We start from the raw sequence: 17,416 nt of genomic DNA, 5'->3' as shown, positions 1-17,416 counted from the left end.
TACAGAAGGTTCATCCCTGCCTTTCTGTGGCGCTCTGAAGGCCAGGCAGGGAGGGGAAAAGCCACTGGCAGTGACACCCATGACTCCTGCTCCTGTTAGGAACAGCAGGCTTATTCCATAATTTGCTGGAAAGTTTCTAAGGAGAGACCTATGATCAAGTTAGAACACTATAAAGTACTTGGCCTGTGCCTTCCTCCATATCCATACCTTGGAAACTGGAATAAAAAAATAAAAAGAAAGGAAGCATACTTTTTAAGATTGAAATTTCAAAAATATTAAAATTGACAAGTAGAGATTTACATTTACCTGAATTTAGAATACTGAGCCCTGCTGAAGCTAAGCATTTGCATGTTTATAAGCTGTATATATACAGTCTAATTCCTATTAGTCTGATATTTGGGGCCCAAACTCCTCCCCAGGCTGCCTGCTAGATGCAGGCTGTGGCTTGAATTGAGGTACAAGTCAGCAGGTCAGAATCATCAAAACGGCCAGCCAATTCTAGTGTGCAGAACTAGAATATTTCCCAAATATGGAAAAGAAATGAAAATGGCAAATAGTATTAATAAAACAGGTTTTTCCAAATGCTACCAGGATAGCCCAACAACCTGTGAAAGTGAAAGTCTTAGGCAGCTCGAACTTGGGAGCAACCACGTGGGACAGGAGATGGAACAAGGGCTTGGCAGCCAGGCGGGGGCTACGTCAATCCTGACCCCACCCACGTACTAGTCACACAGCCTTGAGACTTGAGCCTTGAGGGACGATGACACGACGAGGATGATGACAACAATGACAGCGATGATGACGACAACGACAACGGCAACAGCCATGACAATGAGACAATTACATCTACGATGATCTATTCCTTACTGACCGCACAAAGTCTAGCATACAGCAGATGAATGTGTCTATGCTTATGAAATCGCATATGTTGTTCACTTTTCATAGTGACACATGACCCCCTTCTCTAGATTCTCTCTGTCTTCTAGATGTAGAAAAAGGAGGTTAGAAAGATTCAGTAGCATGCCCAAGGTCCACAGTTATCGGGATTCAAACATGGGTCTGTTGGACTCTAAGCCCCTGCTCTTAACTACTGAGCTCCATTGCACTGCCAAGTCTCAGTTTCCTCATCTGTAAAGAGGTTACTAATACCCAGGCAGGGCGGGAAGGGTGAGACAGAATGCATGTGAAGTGCTTAACACAGACCCCGGCACCCAGGAGCTCTACGGCGTTACTATTAATGTCACGTAATATCACACAATGTGATGTCATGCCATGGCATGGCATGGCATCTGGACCTTTGGGAGAGAGGAGGAGGGTGGGAGGTGGGCATCTGGAAGTACAGATGATCCAGCATTTCCCTTCGTGGGGCTTGAAAAACAGGATTAGGAACTTGGGACCAAGGCTTCAGAGCCTGGGCTGGCATATTCTCAGTGAGGGACAGAGAGGGGGACACCTCAGCAAGATGGGCAGGAATGTATCTACTGAGAGACGAAAGCCTTTTCATTGCAGGTCGGAGAGGATCAGGGACTTCTGGAAGAAGGAATAATCCAAGCTCCGAAAGAAAGCTTTCAAGAGGCAGTACCAAACAGCATGGCTCCTCCTGGGCTACGAATATATGCCCACCAACAGCCTGACTCTCTGACACCTGAGGGAGAAGAGTCCCTATGAGTGTTTGTGGTAAGGGAGATGCCGAGCCCCCAAGTTTTGGTAAACCCTGTGTGGAACAGGGGTGGAGCGGAGGCATTCTAAAAAAGAAGAGAATTTGTTAGAGCCAGTTTCCTTGGGAGTTAAATATGAGGAAAAGGAACCAAAGACTTAGTGTGGCTTGTAGTATGTAAGAACAAAGGGCTCGTCTGCAGGAAGAAGGCTCCGTCTCACTGATACCGCCATCTTGACTACAGCTTGACTGAAGGTCTGAACTGGGGAATCTGTAGAGCAGCAGAGTCACTCCTCAGAGAGCCAACAGCACCACAGAGAACGTGCCTTCCAGAGCTGACATTTGCTTGGGGAGAAAAAACATCATAGAAGATTGCCAGCCTCTTCCCAGACCAGCTTATCCCCCATATTTCTGACAGAGGAGTTGCTATACCAAGTTATCCCAACAGGAACCAAAGATCCTCAAAGGCCTTCACACCCTGTCATCGGTCCCCTCTCCTCCATGCCCACAGCCCTCCGCAGGACTCAGCATCAATTTCCTGGACCATTTTAACTGCCTCTAACTAGTTCTGCTGCCTCCTCCTCCAGTCCAGCCCCCACATTGCCACCAGCTGGCTTTCTAAAATAAAAGTGCTGACCACGTCACTCACCTCCTGAAAGATGTCTACTAGATTTGCACTGCCTACAGAATAAACGCCAGAGTCCTAACTTGCATTAATTCATTCATTTTTTTTCCTCACCAATCTAATGTGTGACGATCACCTCCTGGGTGCCAGGCTGTTTTATGTCCTGGGGGTGGAGTGGTGAATGAGACAGGTAAGACAAGCACCCAGCCTCATGGATTAACATTCTAGTAGGGTAAGACAAGCAGTAAAGAAGACAAATAAATCTATCATATAAAGGCAGGTAGTGGTGAGTGCTAATGAAGAGAAATAAAGCATGGTAAGAGGGCCGAGTGATGGGGCCAGGCGTGGAGTAGGACAGTGCATTGTTAGTCCTTGAACAGAGGGACTATAAGTCTATTCCTCTCTGCCCCGAACCTCCTTTGAACAGAGAGCAGAATGGAATGAGGGTCAGCCAGGCAGGGATGTTGGGGAAGACTGATTCAGGTGGAGAACAGTAAGTGCAAAGGCCCTGAGGCAAGAAAGAGGAACAGCAAGAAAGCCACAGTGGCTGGGATGGAGTGAGCAGAGCGAAAGAGTGCTGAGATGATACACAGAAGCAGGAGGGGCTGGCAGGCCATGGCAAAGAATGCAGAGTCTACTCCGAGGATGCTGGGAAGCCATCAGAGATTTTGGCAGGGAAATGACACAATCCGATTTACTTTTTAAAAGGTCACTCTGCGGGGGCGCCTGGGTGGCTCAGTGGGTTAAGCCGCTGCCTTCGGCTCAGGTCATGATCTCGGGGTCCTGGGATCGAGTCCCGCGTCGGGCTCTCTGCTCAGCAGGGAGCCTGCTTCCCTCTCTCTCTCTCTCTCTCTGCCTGCCTCTCTATTTGTGATTTCTCTCTGTCAAATAAATAAACAAACTCTTTAAAAAAAAATAAAAGGTCACTCTGCCTGAGTCTGTGGAAGACTGACAGCAGTGAGGCTGGAGAAGAAACAGGGAAACGGGCTGCGAGATGGGGGAACATCTGGATGACAGTAGGGAGATGTGGTGGCTTTAGTGCTCTGATGGAACAGCTGTCAACAACTGCAAGTAGTCAGGCTCCAGGGGAGGAGCAGGATCCCAGACGATGCCTGCATGTTGGGCCTTGTAACCAGCGCAATGGCCCTGCCATGGAAGATGGGGAAGACAGGGAGGAGTTAGATCTTGCCTTTTTTTTTTTCTTTTTAAGATAAAAATATCAAGACTTGTATTTAGTTATGTTGGGTCTGGGATGCCCATTAAACGTCCAAGTGTGGATACCAAGCGGGCAGCGGGCGTGTGGGTTGGGGCTTGGGAGAAAGGTCCGAGCTCATCACTGTACAGATGACCACAGGTCCTCCATGTCTTGGTTCCAGCTGGAGACCCACGCCCCTCCAGGCATCTCCTCCTCCAGCCTCTGGCCTCTGCTCTGTCACTCCTCTGGCCTGGAATGCTCTGTCTGAACTTTTGGAGGGTAGACTCTTTCTTGTCCCTTAAGACTTGCTCAAAAGTCACCTCTTTTCTAAAGCCTCCCTGCCCCGACTGCCAGGAGAGAGCCCCTCAGCCCTCCCTTCTCCTATGGTGCCCTGGCGTATGCCCCAACAACCTTGGGTCACCCCACTTTGCACCTTTCCTCCATGTGAGCTCCTTGAGGGCAGTGACTATGAGACTGTTCCTCTCTGCATCCCCCACCTAACACAGGCCTGGGCATGGTCTGCTAAACAAATGTTCTCTCTTGTAACGAGGTGCACAGGAAACTACAGGTGTGCGCAGTGACGCACACTGCGGCCGCCATCTGCGAGGGGAAAAGGGCAGAAATCTGGTGCTTCCCTGCAGCACCAGCACAGCTCAATGGGGTAGAATGGTGCCTACCTCACAGGAGCTGCTTAATGATACAAAGGAGTTTCAGGAGATCTAAGAGCTGAGTATCTCAGGGTGTTGCAAGGTACCCTGAACACTGCCACCCCTGAGAAACGTGTCTCGGGTCTCACAGCAGAAGCCCCAGCAAGTCCAAACTCGAAACACTCAGGAGTCAGACACAGAGGGAAGGAAAGTGCCCTCGTTTACAAGGCCTCCCGGACTCAGGAGAGAGAGCCAGGAGCAGGCCTACTTGTGCTCTTTGCAGACATAACCACCAGTATCAGAGAGGTTAGGTGACTTGCCCAAGGTCACAGGGCTGGGATGTACCAGAGCCAGGATTCACAGTCAGGTCTTCCTGAAACCACTGCCTGCGTTCGTTCCTTCTGGCACACTCCACAGCCTCCCCATATAACACTAGCTCACAGAGCAGCCAGGAGCCTTGGGGACCCAAGAAGCCTCCGAGCATGCTGAAGAAATGGAACTCTGGAGAGGGGCTGTGATGCGCCAGCTGTTACTGGGGAGTCATCAGTGGGACGGAAGTTGGAATCCAAGTCCCCGACTCCCGCACCGGGCCCTGGGAGCACTGCACCTGCACTCTGTCAAATACCATAAGGCAGAGACAGAGCCAAACACAAACCTTTAACAGTCCACCTAGCTGCTCACAAGTGTCCCAGAAGTAAGAGCAAGGAGAATGGGAAATTGTCTTTTGTGTCAATGACAACCGCTGCGTGATTCTGGGACCCCACTAGCAGGTGGGACACTAAGTGAGGAGTGCTGTCACTGCCCCAGGAGGGTTATGAGACCAGCCGCATGGGGAGCTGACCTCTCATTCCTTGGGCAAGTGTTGGCTATGTGTACCAGATGCTGAACAAAGCAGCAGAGGCCAGGGGAAAGAAGCCCGGTGTAGAACTGTGGCTCCCCGACTTGTATAGTAATCAGCACATTATCCTCTCAAAGCCTCTGTTTCTTCATCTGTGAAGAAGAGTCCCTGTTTCACAAAGTTGTTCTGGCCACTGAACGGGATGTCACATGCCCCTGGTATACGGGAGTGACACAGCGAGCATCAGATGGCTGATAGTTGGTTCACTGCTGAGAAAGAAAAAGAGCTTACTCATACTGTAGGGAAAAAAGGGGATGGGAAGAAGGTAGCTACACCAGCGCTCTTGTAAAAATTTAGCAGAGTAAAGGAGCATCAATCCTCTGAGGATTTACCAAAGCATTAAGAAATTCTTTGGGAAATTTGGAGTGGCTGAATATCTTAAGGCAGCGTGGGGAGAAGGTGAGGCAGAATGAGAGGAAAAAGGAAAAGAGAGAGGATGAATTTGAATGTATCAGTGTATTGGTAAGAGTCAACGAAGTTAACATACATACATACAAAGTAATGTCTCTTGGCGGCTAATGAAATGGAGTTGACTGTGCATTTTATAGCCTTATCTTCTCCGTCAAGCTCCTATTCAATCTTCAATACCTTACTTGCTTCTTCCACCTCACCCAGGTTAATTATCTCTGCTCTATTAATTGATTCTTACCAATGTACACATCAGATTGTGTCTGGTATTGGGTTCCCCTACCAAACAGCAAGTTCCTGAGAGTAAATATTATGTATGAAATCATCTTGGTGGCCCTCCTCTGGCTACCAGGATCCCCAGCCAGCAGCTTGGAACATCCCCAGAGGACAACCTTCTCTCTACAGCAGAAAAATGAGCCAGGACTCACATTTATAAGTATCTGTTCTGTGCTGAACATTGAGAGGCACCATTTAAATCTTAATTCATGTATTCCTCAAAATGCCCATAAGAGAATTATTATCCCTATTTTGAAGAAGAGGACACTGAGGGTCAGGGAGGTGAAGTCAACAGCCAAAGTTTCATACTGTTAGTAAAAGTGATGAGACCAGGATTTGATTCTGGGTCTATCAGACTCCAGATCCCTGTTTTCCCTAGACCAGCCCCCCCCAACCCCCGCATGGGTTTAACGAAGCTGAGGGGCATCCTGGAAGGAGGAATGGTCTGGACGTCAACTCTCCCTGCGAGTTCATCAGTGAGGTGACTGCTAAGGAGCTTTGACCAACACACGGTCATCTGTTAGCAAAAGCCAGACACCAGGTCAGAGAGGCAGAGAGGAGGCCTCTGGAGAAGACTGAATTCAAAATTTCACATGCAGTTAGCACATGGTAAGTCGGCCATCTCCCCAGACCCATCCTGTCTAAGGAGAAGGAGATACATTCTGGGTCAGCGGTTTTCAGCCACGTGTGATCAAGTATGTCAACTGGTCGAGAATTCCCAGATCTTTCCTAATTATTGGGAAACATTCAAGAATATGACCATAAGAGTTAGCACTGCTAGGAAAAAGCTGTGGACATAAGTGACCACAGGAAGTCTGGGACTGTGCCTTCCTTTTCCTTTCTCCACCTCCAGCTCAGTAAAGGAAACTTCCATGATGTGCTATAGGCAAGTTACATCTCAGCCTTGCAGGGGCCTGACTCCGCCGCATTTGGACTCAGAAGACCTGTGTCCAAGGTGCTGTTCCTTGGCACACTCGACACAGCAGATCTTCTTTGGGCCTGAGTGTCCCCAGATATAAAGAGGGGGAAGAGGGGAATGCCTGCTTCACAGAGAGGTCGTAGGAAGGGAGCTATGAGATAACCCCTGTGGGAAGACTCTGTCCATGTAGAAGGGTGTTCAGATGTAAAGACGGGGTGCTGGGAACCTCAGGTACCTCACTGCCTCCCCCTCTTCAAGTAAATGTCGCACAGCCTCTGTACTGAGTGAGGGCTCTAGGGAGAACCCAAGCAGCACTGGGAGAGCCCTGGAAAAGGAAGCTGTGATTTGGCTGTTACTCTTCCAAAGACTATCTGAAACAACTCTAATCCTTAAATATGTATTTATTACTTTTAAGATTATTTATTTATTTGAGAGAGAGAGAGAAAGAGAGAGAGCGCACAAGCAAGGGGGAGGGGCACAGGAAGGGAGGGAGGGAAGCAGGCTCCCCATTGAGCAGGGAGCCCAATGCAGGGCTTGATCCCAGAACCCTGAGATCATGACCTGAGCCGAAGGCAGAGGCTTACCCCACTGAGCCTTCCAGGCCCTCTCCCTTAAATAAGTATATAATAATTAAATCGGCTACAATGGTTGAGGAATGTTTTTGTCATTATATAGGATGATAACCATAGACTAAGACAAATGTGTTATTCTGATGGCACATGTGTGACTTTTTAAAGTGTACTTTTTTATATGTGCTCAAGCAAAAAAAGCTAGATTATTAAAGTCATAACTAGATACTCTTAGGTGGGCCATGAACTAATACAACCTTTTGGAAGGGTAATTAGGCTGTATCGATTCAAATTTTAAATGCGAACTATTTAAGCCAGAGGTCCCACTTCTTGGTATCTATACCACAGAAAATCTCACGCAGAAGTTCCCAAGTGGGCACAGCCCCGGCTGTAGCAGCAGTCAGCGCAACAGCCGAAGATCAGAACCTGGGTGTCTGCCAGTACGGAATGTGAAATAAACTGGAAATGTAGCCATACCATGGGGTACAGCTGTCAAAAATAATATGGTCCATTTCCCTGTACACAGAGACTTGAAAAGATGACCATAATAATTGGCGGTTGGCTGTTGAAAGTCACAGAATAGTACAGATAGAGAAATTCCATTTTTATAAAACAAAGGGAATTTTGTTTTTATAAAACCAAAGTAAAAACGCATATACTGGGGATAAGGGCAAAGGAGGGAGGGGGAACACCAAGCAAATAAAAAAACCTCCAGGACTATACCCAACAAAGTCTCAGAGGTACCTATTTTTGGAGAAGGCTGGGGATGAGGAACTTGTGAAGAGTTTCTTCCTTCATGGAAATGCACTTCAGTGTGGTCTGAATTTGTTGTAAGTGTATACTCCTTCCCGATGACAGAAACAAAAACTAGATCTAAAAGGTCATAGAATAGTAATAATTTTTAAAATTTCAGTGTTTGTAAGGAGTCCCCCAAAATAACCACCACAGAATGTAGACCCCCTCTCCCATCTCTACATGTGGCCCCCAGTCCTGTGTGCACCCCTGGGCTTACCCAAGAAAAGCCCACGGGCGGGGATGGCCTGCAGGACAGAGAATCTCCAAGCCCTCCCCTATTTCAATAAGAATTCTGCCAAATTACAACTGTTTCAACAAGACGGCTAATAAAAAGGATTAAATGTCTTGTTCAAATTTACAACATCGTAAATTACAGAATTAAAGTTCACTTGTTTTCAACCTCTCTTAAATAGAGGCAATCAAAATTTATATCCTGCATTATCCAATATTTCATGTTGACTTATGAAGTCTTGCTGGAGAGTTCTTGCTAATGAGGAAATCCCACAGGGAGGAGAGAAGGTGACTCCTAAATCCGAAAGGGCCTCAGTGAAACCTGGGTTCTCATAAAGATGTTAGCTTATGGGGTAAAATAACCTTCCTATCTGCGGACAAAGTTGCTCATGAAAATAATTCTCAATCAGTGCAGCGTCTAAGAGGTGTTGCTCCGCAGCTAATTGTAAAGTTTTAAAACAGTGTAAGCATGGAACCAAATACACCTGCAGGCCAGCTGTGGCCCGTGAGTCAGGTTTCCAACCTCTGCCCAAAGTATTGACATTTTTTTTAAATGGGTAATTTTCGTTCAATTTTATTTTCAGAAGGATGGGAGAAGGCAGGGAAATAATACGGAATGAGAGTGAAGCACTTGGTACCTGGAATATATTTCTAACATGCTTGAGAAAACAAGGGTAGTTGTCCATACCAAAGTGTGAAGAAATTGTTTAAATTTACTTGGCTATCCTAGGCTAAAATGCTTGAGAGTGAGAATTTCCCAGGTCCAGAGCAAATTTCCACGACTTGCTGTCAAAAGATCTACAAGAACTTACTCTGCTACGATGCATTCATTAGCTGTTGATCCTAAGACATTTCAAATAACAGCAGCGAGCACAGAAAGGCTCCTGGTGCCAGGGGCTACTCAGGCGTTTGGCACCCGGGAGCACTGGTGTGGGTCACACTGGGCAAGATTCCAGGACAGGCCTAACAAATCGCCCTCCAAACGAAAACCCAAAACAACCAAGGACTTTAGACTTCATATCATCAAATTGTGCTCATTTTTTTCCAAAGCCCAGACAGTAAGATATGTTTGTGCTAATAATATTTGCACGTAATTTGCAATTCACAAAGTGCCTTTCCTATCCCCTATCTCACTCCTCAGAGCCTTTAACTGCATTTTAGGCGTTGTATTTTGTCTAAAGTTGTCTTACACCTGTTATTAACTTTTAAAGAACAAGAACAAATCCTTGGCATTTTTGACACCCCAGGGCTGAGCACATTTTCATTTCACTCTCACAAGAACCTCATTGAGATGGTTACTATTACCACCATCCCATTTTCCAGGTGAGGAAACTGAGGCCTACAGAACTTGGGTGGGTTGTCTGAGTCACTTCACTAGCAGGGACAGGGTTGATGTTCCAAGGCCAGGGCCTGAGACCAGCATGCGAGTCCCCTTTAAAGGTAGTGTCTGTGCTTTAAGCCAATCTTGGTTTGCTGCTGGCAAAGGCACGGAAGGCATGGCCAACGTCCTCCAGCTGCCCCTCCCCCATGCCCACTTTCCCCATTGGGTCAGCAACTATTTTTTTAATTTTTATTTTCCCCACTCAAAACCAGGGTGAGTCACTCGGAGCTCAGCCAACCTGGCCCCAGAGGGCCCTGGAGGCCCAGTGAGGTGCCCCCCCACCCCGGCCCCAGCGGGACTGGCTTCCCTGCCTCTAGCCTAAGCAGGGTAGCCCAGCCCGCTGGGGTCTAGATGGGGCCTTTGCAGCACTGCTATCTGAAAAGGGGTCTGGAAAGCAGGTGCTGACAGTCACAACAACCCTGTGAGATGGTCAGTGAGGTACCAAAGAGGGGGGGTGGGGGGACAGGGAGGCGCCTGCAGCTTGGGAGACGAGAAAATATTTATTTAGCCAGTGGCTATGAAATATCTATTATTCAAGGCCCCACATCAGACCAGTGGGAGGGAGATACAGTCTCTAATGTGCACCAGGATAAGTTATGCAAATAAAAACAGGGAGCAAGAGGCACACACGCCCCTTCACCCACAAACACTCACCGACACAGGCACACGCACACACAAACTATCAGCAGCTGCTCTTAAGGTACTGACTTCAGTCCTCCCTGACCTGCTTCTGCAGACCCCTCAGCCATGCCTCTACAGGGTGCTGCCCCGCCCCAGACACCACCCCTTGGCTGCCCCCACCCCCTCCATCTCCCCACCCCCAGGGCTCCGGAAGGCCAGGGAGGGCAGGCACACAGGTCGTGATGGCCTCAGCGTTCAGAGCCGTCCCCAGAATGTGTGCAGGGCCAGAGGAGCAGAGGAAGATACTGGCTCCATCCCTGGTGGGAGAACGGGGCCCACTTCTTTAGGAAGATGAGGGGCCCGCAAGTTGGAGAAAAGGGCAAAGGTAGTGGGCCTAGGGTCTGAGAGGAAGGGACCTGAGGCACAAACACTTCCTCAGCACAGAGACTCTGACACGGAAACAGGTGAGGGTATAGGCTAGCATGTGCGGGAGCCCCTCTTCGGTTCCAGGCCCAGATGCCCGTGGTGCAGGGGGCACAGAGGAAGAGTGGCCGGTCAGGGGCAGGCCCCTGGAGTCCTGGGCTCACTTTGCTGCCTGGGGCGGGGGGGGGGGGGGGGGGGGGGGATGTTGGATTGCAAATGTTCTCCTATCTACAACCACCCAAATAAACAGAGACCCGCCCCTGTGGCAAGCACTGTGAATGAGCAGGCGGGCGGGCTGCGTGCACACATGGGGCAGAAGGGGGGGTGGCAAGGAAGAACGGGTCAGAGCACAGCCCAGTCAGGCAGGCAGGCACCTGCAGCAAACCTGTGCTCACCTGTCCTGCCTTATCTGGGCCTCAGGCCCCTAAAGCGGGGGGGTCTGTGGGATAATAACTATGACACTTATCGCAGCCAACACCTACCAAGGCCCTGGTACCAAGTGCTAGCCCACCAAGCACTCTGCCAGCACTTGCCTCATGGCTAGCAATCAATAGGAGAATGGTTAACAGTGACCATAGGACCCAGGTCTCTTATGAGGGAGATCAGGGGAGGCTCCCTAGGGGGAGGCAAATCAGGGGGAATGGACGCACATGAGGCAAACCAGAAGGAAAATGCATCCGCTGCCGCAGGAACAGCTGCTAGAAAGTCGCTAAAAGGGAAAGCAGCATCCTAAGTCTTTCCCAGCAAGGAGAGCAGCTCCAAGCGCCTACTGGAGCACCTTGGTCAAGCAGGACACCTCTGTGGTAAGAACGGCTCCTTCCTCTAGGAAGCCCTCCTGGATAACTGCGAGCCCCCATGCAAAAGCTGCATTCTCAGTGCAATTTCCCTGTTCTGCAGCGGAACTAGGAAACAGAGAAGGTGCAATAGCATCGAGCTGACGGCCCCACAGGGAAGCAGGAGCACATACGTTGGCAACGGGCCAGGTGCACAGCACCAGCTCCCATGGGGGTACAGATACTGCCCTGGCATCTCGGGTCAGAGTCCCTTCCTGTCTGCCACTCCTTGGTGTTCACCCAGGACTTGACAAGATCCCAGATGCTGCTGAAGAAGCCCAGGGACATGTCCACAAAGGACCACTAGCTGTTCTAGCCAGAAAAGCACTCTCAGCTAGACGACGGGGGAGGGAGGCTGTCAGTGGTGAGCCAGAATCATTATTTTGGCTAATTTAGGAAGTGTGGGACTCACCCAGGATGAAACTGGGTAGACCTCATTCCTGAGCGTTCCTTGGTGGATTATTTTTCATTTTGAATTGCTATTACTATTCCATCAACAACAGGAGTTTTTTAAAAGTCCAGAGCAATGAATATAGAGAAGGGACATTCCTCAGGCCTCAGTATGCTGGGAGACACAACAGACACCCTGGAACCCCAATCCACAGCAACACAGCCTGCGCTCAGAGCCGAGGGGAGGGGCGGGCCCGCCGAATGCAATGGCCAATGAGCCTCCAGTTCCAAATACATCTGATTGCATCATGAATCTGTTGTTTGGCTGCACAGACTTGGCTATCCCTACTCCTTCAACAAACACTTCCTGAGCCAGGTGCACTGTGCTGGCACCAAGAACCCAGAGATAGTGTGAATGCACACGCTCGTGTGTTTGCACGTACGCTCGCAAGCACGCGCATGTGTCGTCCCCAGCCTTAAGGATCACAGTTTCCTGAGCATGACGACAGTTAGGCTGACAAGTGCTTTGCGAGAGAGAAAGGCAGAGTGTTCTGGGAGCTGGGAGGAAGGTCATGTCCAGGTCACAGAGAGGAGCAGGGTGGAAGGGAAGGTGTCCAGAAGAGTGAAAACCTGTCCTGAGCTGCTAAAATGGGGAGCAGGGGCGGGTCATCCCCGGGAGGCCCATCGGGGATGGCTGGCGGGAGGCTGGGCTGAGGTTAGAAATCCAGGGTAGGGAATGAGTGAAATGAGCAATGTGGCCAAAGTCCAGATCATGAAAGACCCGCAGGCCTGCCGAAGGGGCTTCAGTCATCCCACAAGCAATGAGAAGCCCTCGGAGGGTTTGCAAGAGGAGAAAACCATGATCAGATGAGTGAGTTATAAACATCATGCTGATAAGGGGTGTGGGGGCGGAAGGAGGGAGGACAAAAATGGACACAGGAAGACCAATTAGGAGGCTGTTGAAAGAAATCCAAATGGTGAGTCCTAAGTGAAGGAGCAGGGAAGGAGGAAAAGGGAGTGGACAAATAAGAGGGTGTCCTCTTCAGCAGGACGTGGTAACCCACAGGACATGACAGCTGAGGAAAGGGACAGAGCTAGGGATGGTCGTGCAGGAGACACAGCTTGGGGCTGCGGTCGCAGGCAAGGCAGGCAGCACGGGGAGACAGACGCATGGGCAGCAAGCGCAGGGGTGAGCTCCAGGCGCCTGGGGGCAGCGGCTAGCCATGTAGCCTTGGGAGGAGGTCCGGGGCGGGCCCTGAAATCCTGGGGGACTGCAAGGCGGAGGTGAGCCGTGCAAGGGCTCAGCCGGGGATGATTCTTGCAGTGATGAGAAAGGACCAAGTAAAGCCTTATTAGGGGCAAGGACCAAGGAAAGACAAGTGGTAAAGCAGGCTGTGGAGAGGAGGGGTGTGAGGCCGGAAGAGAACCAGGAGAGGCCAGCCAGGCGAGGAGACTGTGCGCTTACCGGGGAGGGGGGTGCTCAGCAGGCCGCAGACACGGGGCCCGAACAGGGGGTCCACTGGGAGCAGTTAGTTAGCCGTTAGCCACTGGGGTCCAGCAAAAGAATTAAGAAGTGTTGACAGTTCAGCTGAAGTCTGTAGAACCCTCAAAGATAATTATTATGACTTTGCCCCCCAAAGCCACTCTGTCTCGCTTCATTTTTTGGCGGTGCCTTCCCGAGGACCCTAACTGAACTACTGGCCCCATCACCCTCCACCCCCTTCTCTCACTTTATTTTACTTCAGGGCATTATCATGTCATTATACATCTCACACATTTATTCTGTCTCCCCTCCTAGAAACATTCTCATGAGTAGCCTCTTGAGGACAGAGAACTTGTCCTTTGTCACCTCCAGAACCACAGTGTCAAGAGCAGAGGTTAAGCACCTTGTCCCACACCTCCCAGCTCTTTAGAAACAAATATTTACTGAGCACATCCCACATGGCCAAACCACGCTAGATGCTGGGGGAGTGTGGTCATGACAAAACAGGACCATGCTCTCAGAGCTGGAAGCTGGAGGTGAGCAGAGAGAAACACCACACATTTAAACAAAAAGCAGATGACAACTGCCATGGAGCGAGGCCTGGGATTTGACTGTCCTGCCTCCCAGTACTATTTCCTTTCCAAACCCAAGACCGTCGCCTTCTCCTACGAAAGGCAAATTTTACCAGAGGAAACAGTTCAAGTATCTGGGGCTTGGGCTTGGTTTCTTCCAGAGATCCCACGCTTCCTGCATCCTTTCAACAGACTCCTAAGAGGTGGAAACACACACTATAGGCTCTGAATGTTTAACCTGAACAACTCTATGTGTCTCTAGTTCTTCTACATAAGTAGGAGGAGAAATTCCAGACTCAGGAGAGAGGAAACAGGGAGCAGTGTAAACTAGGGGTCAGATCTGGGTTCAAATCTCTTTGCCTCTTCATGGTTTGATTTCCTCACTGCTGAACGGGCAGTACTAATTCCCCTTGTTGGGGAGCTATTGCAGAGACGACATAAAATGACATCTACCAAGCTCCCAGCACTGAGCCTGGTACATAGAGTTCGAGATGTGGTGGCTCTAAACCAGTTACACCTGTTGCTTTTATGACCAGATGGCAAACTTCTAGATTCACACAAACCAAGCCAAAAACAACTGTAGAATTCAGACCAAAGAACGGACACTCGAAATACTCAGAGCTCAGACTGACATCTGGTTGGATGACTTGAGGAATGATCTCCAAGTCCCCTCTGTGGGCAGACTTGGCAGTAAGAAGTCTCCTTTCAGTTCCTTGGTCTCCCCACTTTTCTCCTTCAATATAGGCAAATGCAGCTATCTCCCCAACGGATCACATCTTGTCTTATGGCAAGAGCCCAGACATGGGCTGGATTCTGTGGTGCAAGTTGTGGCAGAGCTCTGAGCACCACACCTCAAAGGGAGCAGAAGAACACAATCACAAGCCCAATGTACACACAAACCCCCACACAAAGCTTGACTCCAGAGAAGGAAATAAGAAACTGGTCATGGCAGGCTGTGCCTGCCTCAAAGCTAAAGAAAAGGTAACTGACATGCAAATGTCCAAAGCGTGCGTGTATCTCCCTCCTTCTACCAGACTCTCTGAGTGGTCTCTTTCACTAATGTCTCTGGTTCTGTCCTTCATCTAGGTGCAAGCCTGTGCAGCCTGGGGCCTTCATCCCCCATTCTCCTCGGTGGCATCACGTTCCTCAAGGCCATCTGTAGCCAACTGGTCACCAGCTCAGCAGTCTTCCTTCAAGTCCTTCTCCAGAGTCCCTGCTGCCCCCTCCTCTTCCCTTTGTGGGACTCTCTCCTCCTTGGCCTCTGGTTCTCTTCCACCACCATCCAGAGTTATGCACACTCCACAAAGCTCGGTTCTCTGCTCATCATGGGGAGGACTCATTTAATCCTGTGGCTTCCCTTCTATGTCTCCGGACCAAACCTTGGTCCAGGCTTCAGCCCTGCCTGTCCAATTGTCTACTGGACATTTCCTGTGGCTGAACCACTGTTATCCCAGATTCAGTGTATCTAAAACCAGAGCATCAGGCACCCCTCTCTGTCTCCAGTCTCTACATTTGTCAATAGTACTACTGTGAACTACCAAATTTTCATTTTCTTTGGCTCCTATCTTTAAAGTCCAAGAGGACTGTAAATCCTATGGTTCTCCCTTTGCAATTTCTCTTCTACTAGTCCTTCACTCCCACTTGAACCACTGTTAACCACACGATGTCACACATGGACTGCTGCTGCTCCTTTGAACAGGGCCCATACCACTTGTCTAGCTATCAGACGAAAGGTCTTAGCATGTCACTTCTTCCATCTCGCTTCTTTGCCCCCAAGTAACCTCAATGGCTTCTCATTGCCTCCAGGACCAAGTTCAAGTATCTCAGCCTGACATTCAGGATCTAGAGAATGACTCTGCAACCTGGAGCCCATAGGCCAAATCCTACTGACCACGTATTCCTGCCAGGAATGGTTCCCTGGGACCCAGCCACACCCACTCACTCACAGATGAGCTGTGGCTGCTTCCATTCTCCGACAGCAGGGCTGAGTCTCTGTGACAGAGACCACATGGTCTGTGAAGCCAAAAATATTTACTGTCTGATCTTGCAGAAAATGTTTGCTAAACTTGGCCTAGAGTAATCCTATCCCACTGAAGGTCTTGCCCATGACTCCTCTGGATGAAGCTCTTGCCCCTGGGGGGCTGCTGCTGCAAGTCCACTTTCTTTCTCGCTTATACCCAACTTCTCAAACCCAAAAAGCTTATTGCACTCCTTTCTGGATTTTTTTTTTTTTTTTTTTTCAAAACACAGCCAAAGTCCCACCCCTCCATGAGGCCAGCTGTGTCCATCCCCTGTACCCCTGGACACCCCTTCTCTGGCCCCCCTCTCCACATCTATCACAGAAACAGTGAAATGTCGCTTCTCCTTTTCTGCCCGTACTGCAGGCTTTTCGGAGCCGTGTCAATGATAACTTCCTTGCCCTTTTTTCCAAATATCGATTCTCAATAGCGTCATTCGGTAAGAAGGCATTGAGCAGACTTACCAGTGAAGATCTAGGAGTCCACATTTGAAAACTTAAGTTTGGGTCCAAAAGTGTGCACTCCAGCCAGCACCACCTAAAAGCCAATGAGGTAAGAGTTTAGCCTTAAGAGAGAATATTTATACATTGTCTTTGCATGTACAACCCCCAATAGGTTTTGATTCACCATCCTTTCAGGATGCCCATTTCTGTTACTTGGCCTAGAAAATCGTGCTCCTCTTCCCAATCCACTGGACAATGTTTTCCCCCAGCAGGCCAGGCACCTCCCACTCTCAGTTCCCATGGAACTCGGGTGAGACATTCTTGGTAACACATGATATATGGGAGCATAATTTCTTATTTAGGAATGGGGGTCTCTAGAGTATAGGCTTTTCAAGAGAGGGGACCTATTACATTTATTCCTTCTCTTACCCCACCGCCTAGAACACCGTGGGCATGTAGGTCGTCCTCAAGAAGTATTTGTAAAATGAGTGAAAAAATAACTTGTTCAATACATTAACATGGATCTGGGTGTTGAAAATTCTGCTAGGTCACAATTTTCCCTAGAGAAACGCATGCCTTATTTCCACTGGTTTCAATAATGGTTTAACAGGAAGGATTAATGACATTAATCTTCTAAATGCACACCTTTGGAATGGCACTCCCCTGGGCAGAGAGCCTTCTGAGGCTCCCAGAGTCTAAGAAGGCAAGCTCGACTCCACAAGCAGACTGTCAGGCCTGTACCAACTGGCCCAGCCTGAGTCCACAGCCTTGGCTCGCATGGCCTCCACTACTGACCCCACAATCCAGACAAAGACAGGTGATAGCAGATCTCTTCCCTTTCTGCATTCCCTCCAGCTGGATGTGTTTCTTCCCTTCCGTCAGTATTATCTCCTATTGAAATGCCATCCATTTCCAACATTATATCCCAGACCAAGTTCATGATGGGGCCACTAGGTTTTTTCCTCCCAATTGTGTGTGTGTTGGGGGCGGGAGGGTAAAATACATATGACATAAACTTGATAACGGTAACCA

At 49.3% G+C, this 17,416-nt stretch overlaps 1 protein-coding gene across 6 annotated transcripts in view; it reads right to left on the bottom strand.

Moving 5' to 3' along the window:
- The window catches only part of BMAL1 (basic helix-loop-helix ARNT like 1), a 98,127-nt gene that overhangs the window by 50,090 nt on the left and 30,621 nt on the right, over nucleotides 1–17,416 (bottom strand). For all 6 annotated transcript variants that reach the window (XM_047690664.1, XM_047690668.1, XM_047690669.1 and 3 more), the window contains exon 2: nucleotides 16,406–16,478. The gene's annotated coding sequence lies outside the window, so the exon portion shown is untranslated. The remainder of the gene's footprint in view (nucleotides 1–16,405; nucleotides 16,479–17,416) is intronic.

This window comes from Lutra lutra, chromosome 10, assembly GCF_902655055.1.
Source record: "Lutra lutra chromosome 10, mLutLut1.2, whole genome shotgun sequence".
In the NCBI taxonomy this organism is placed as follows: domain Eukaryota; kingdom Metazoa; phylum Chordata; class Mammalia; order Carnivora; family Mustelidae; genus Lutra; species Lutra lutra.
This window is presented reverse-complemented; position numbering and strand designations above follow the sequence as displayed.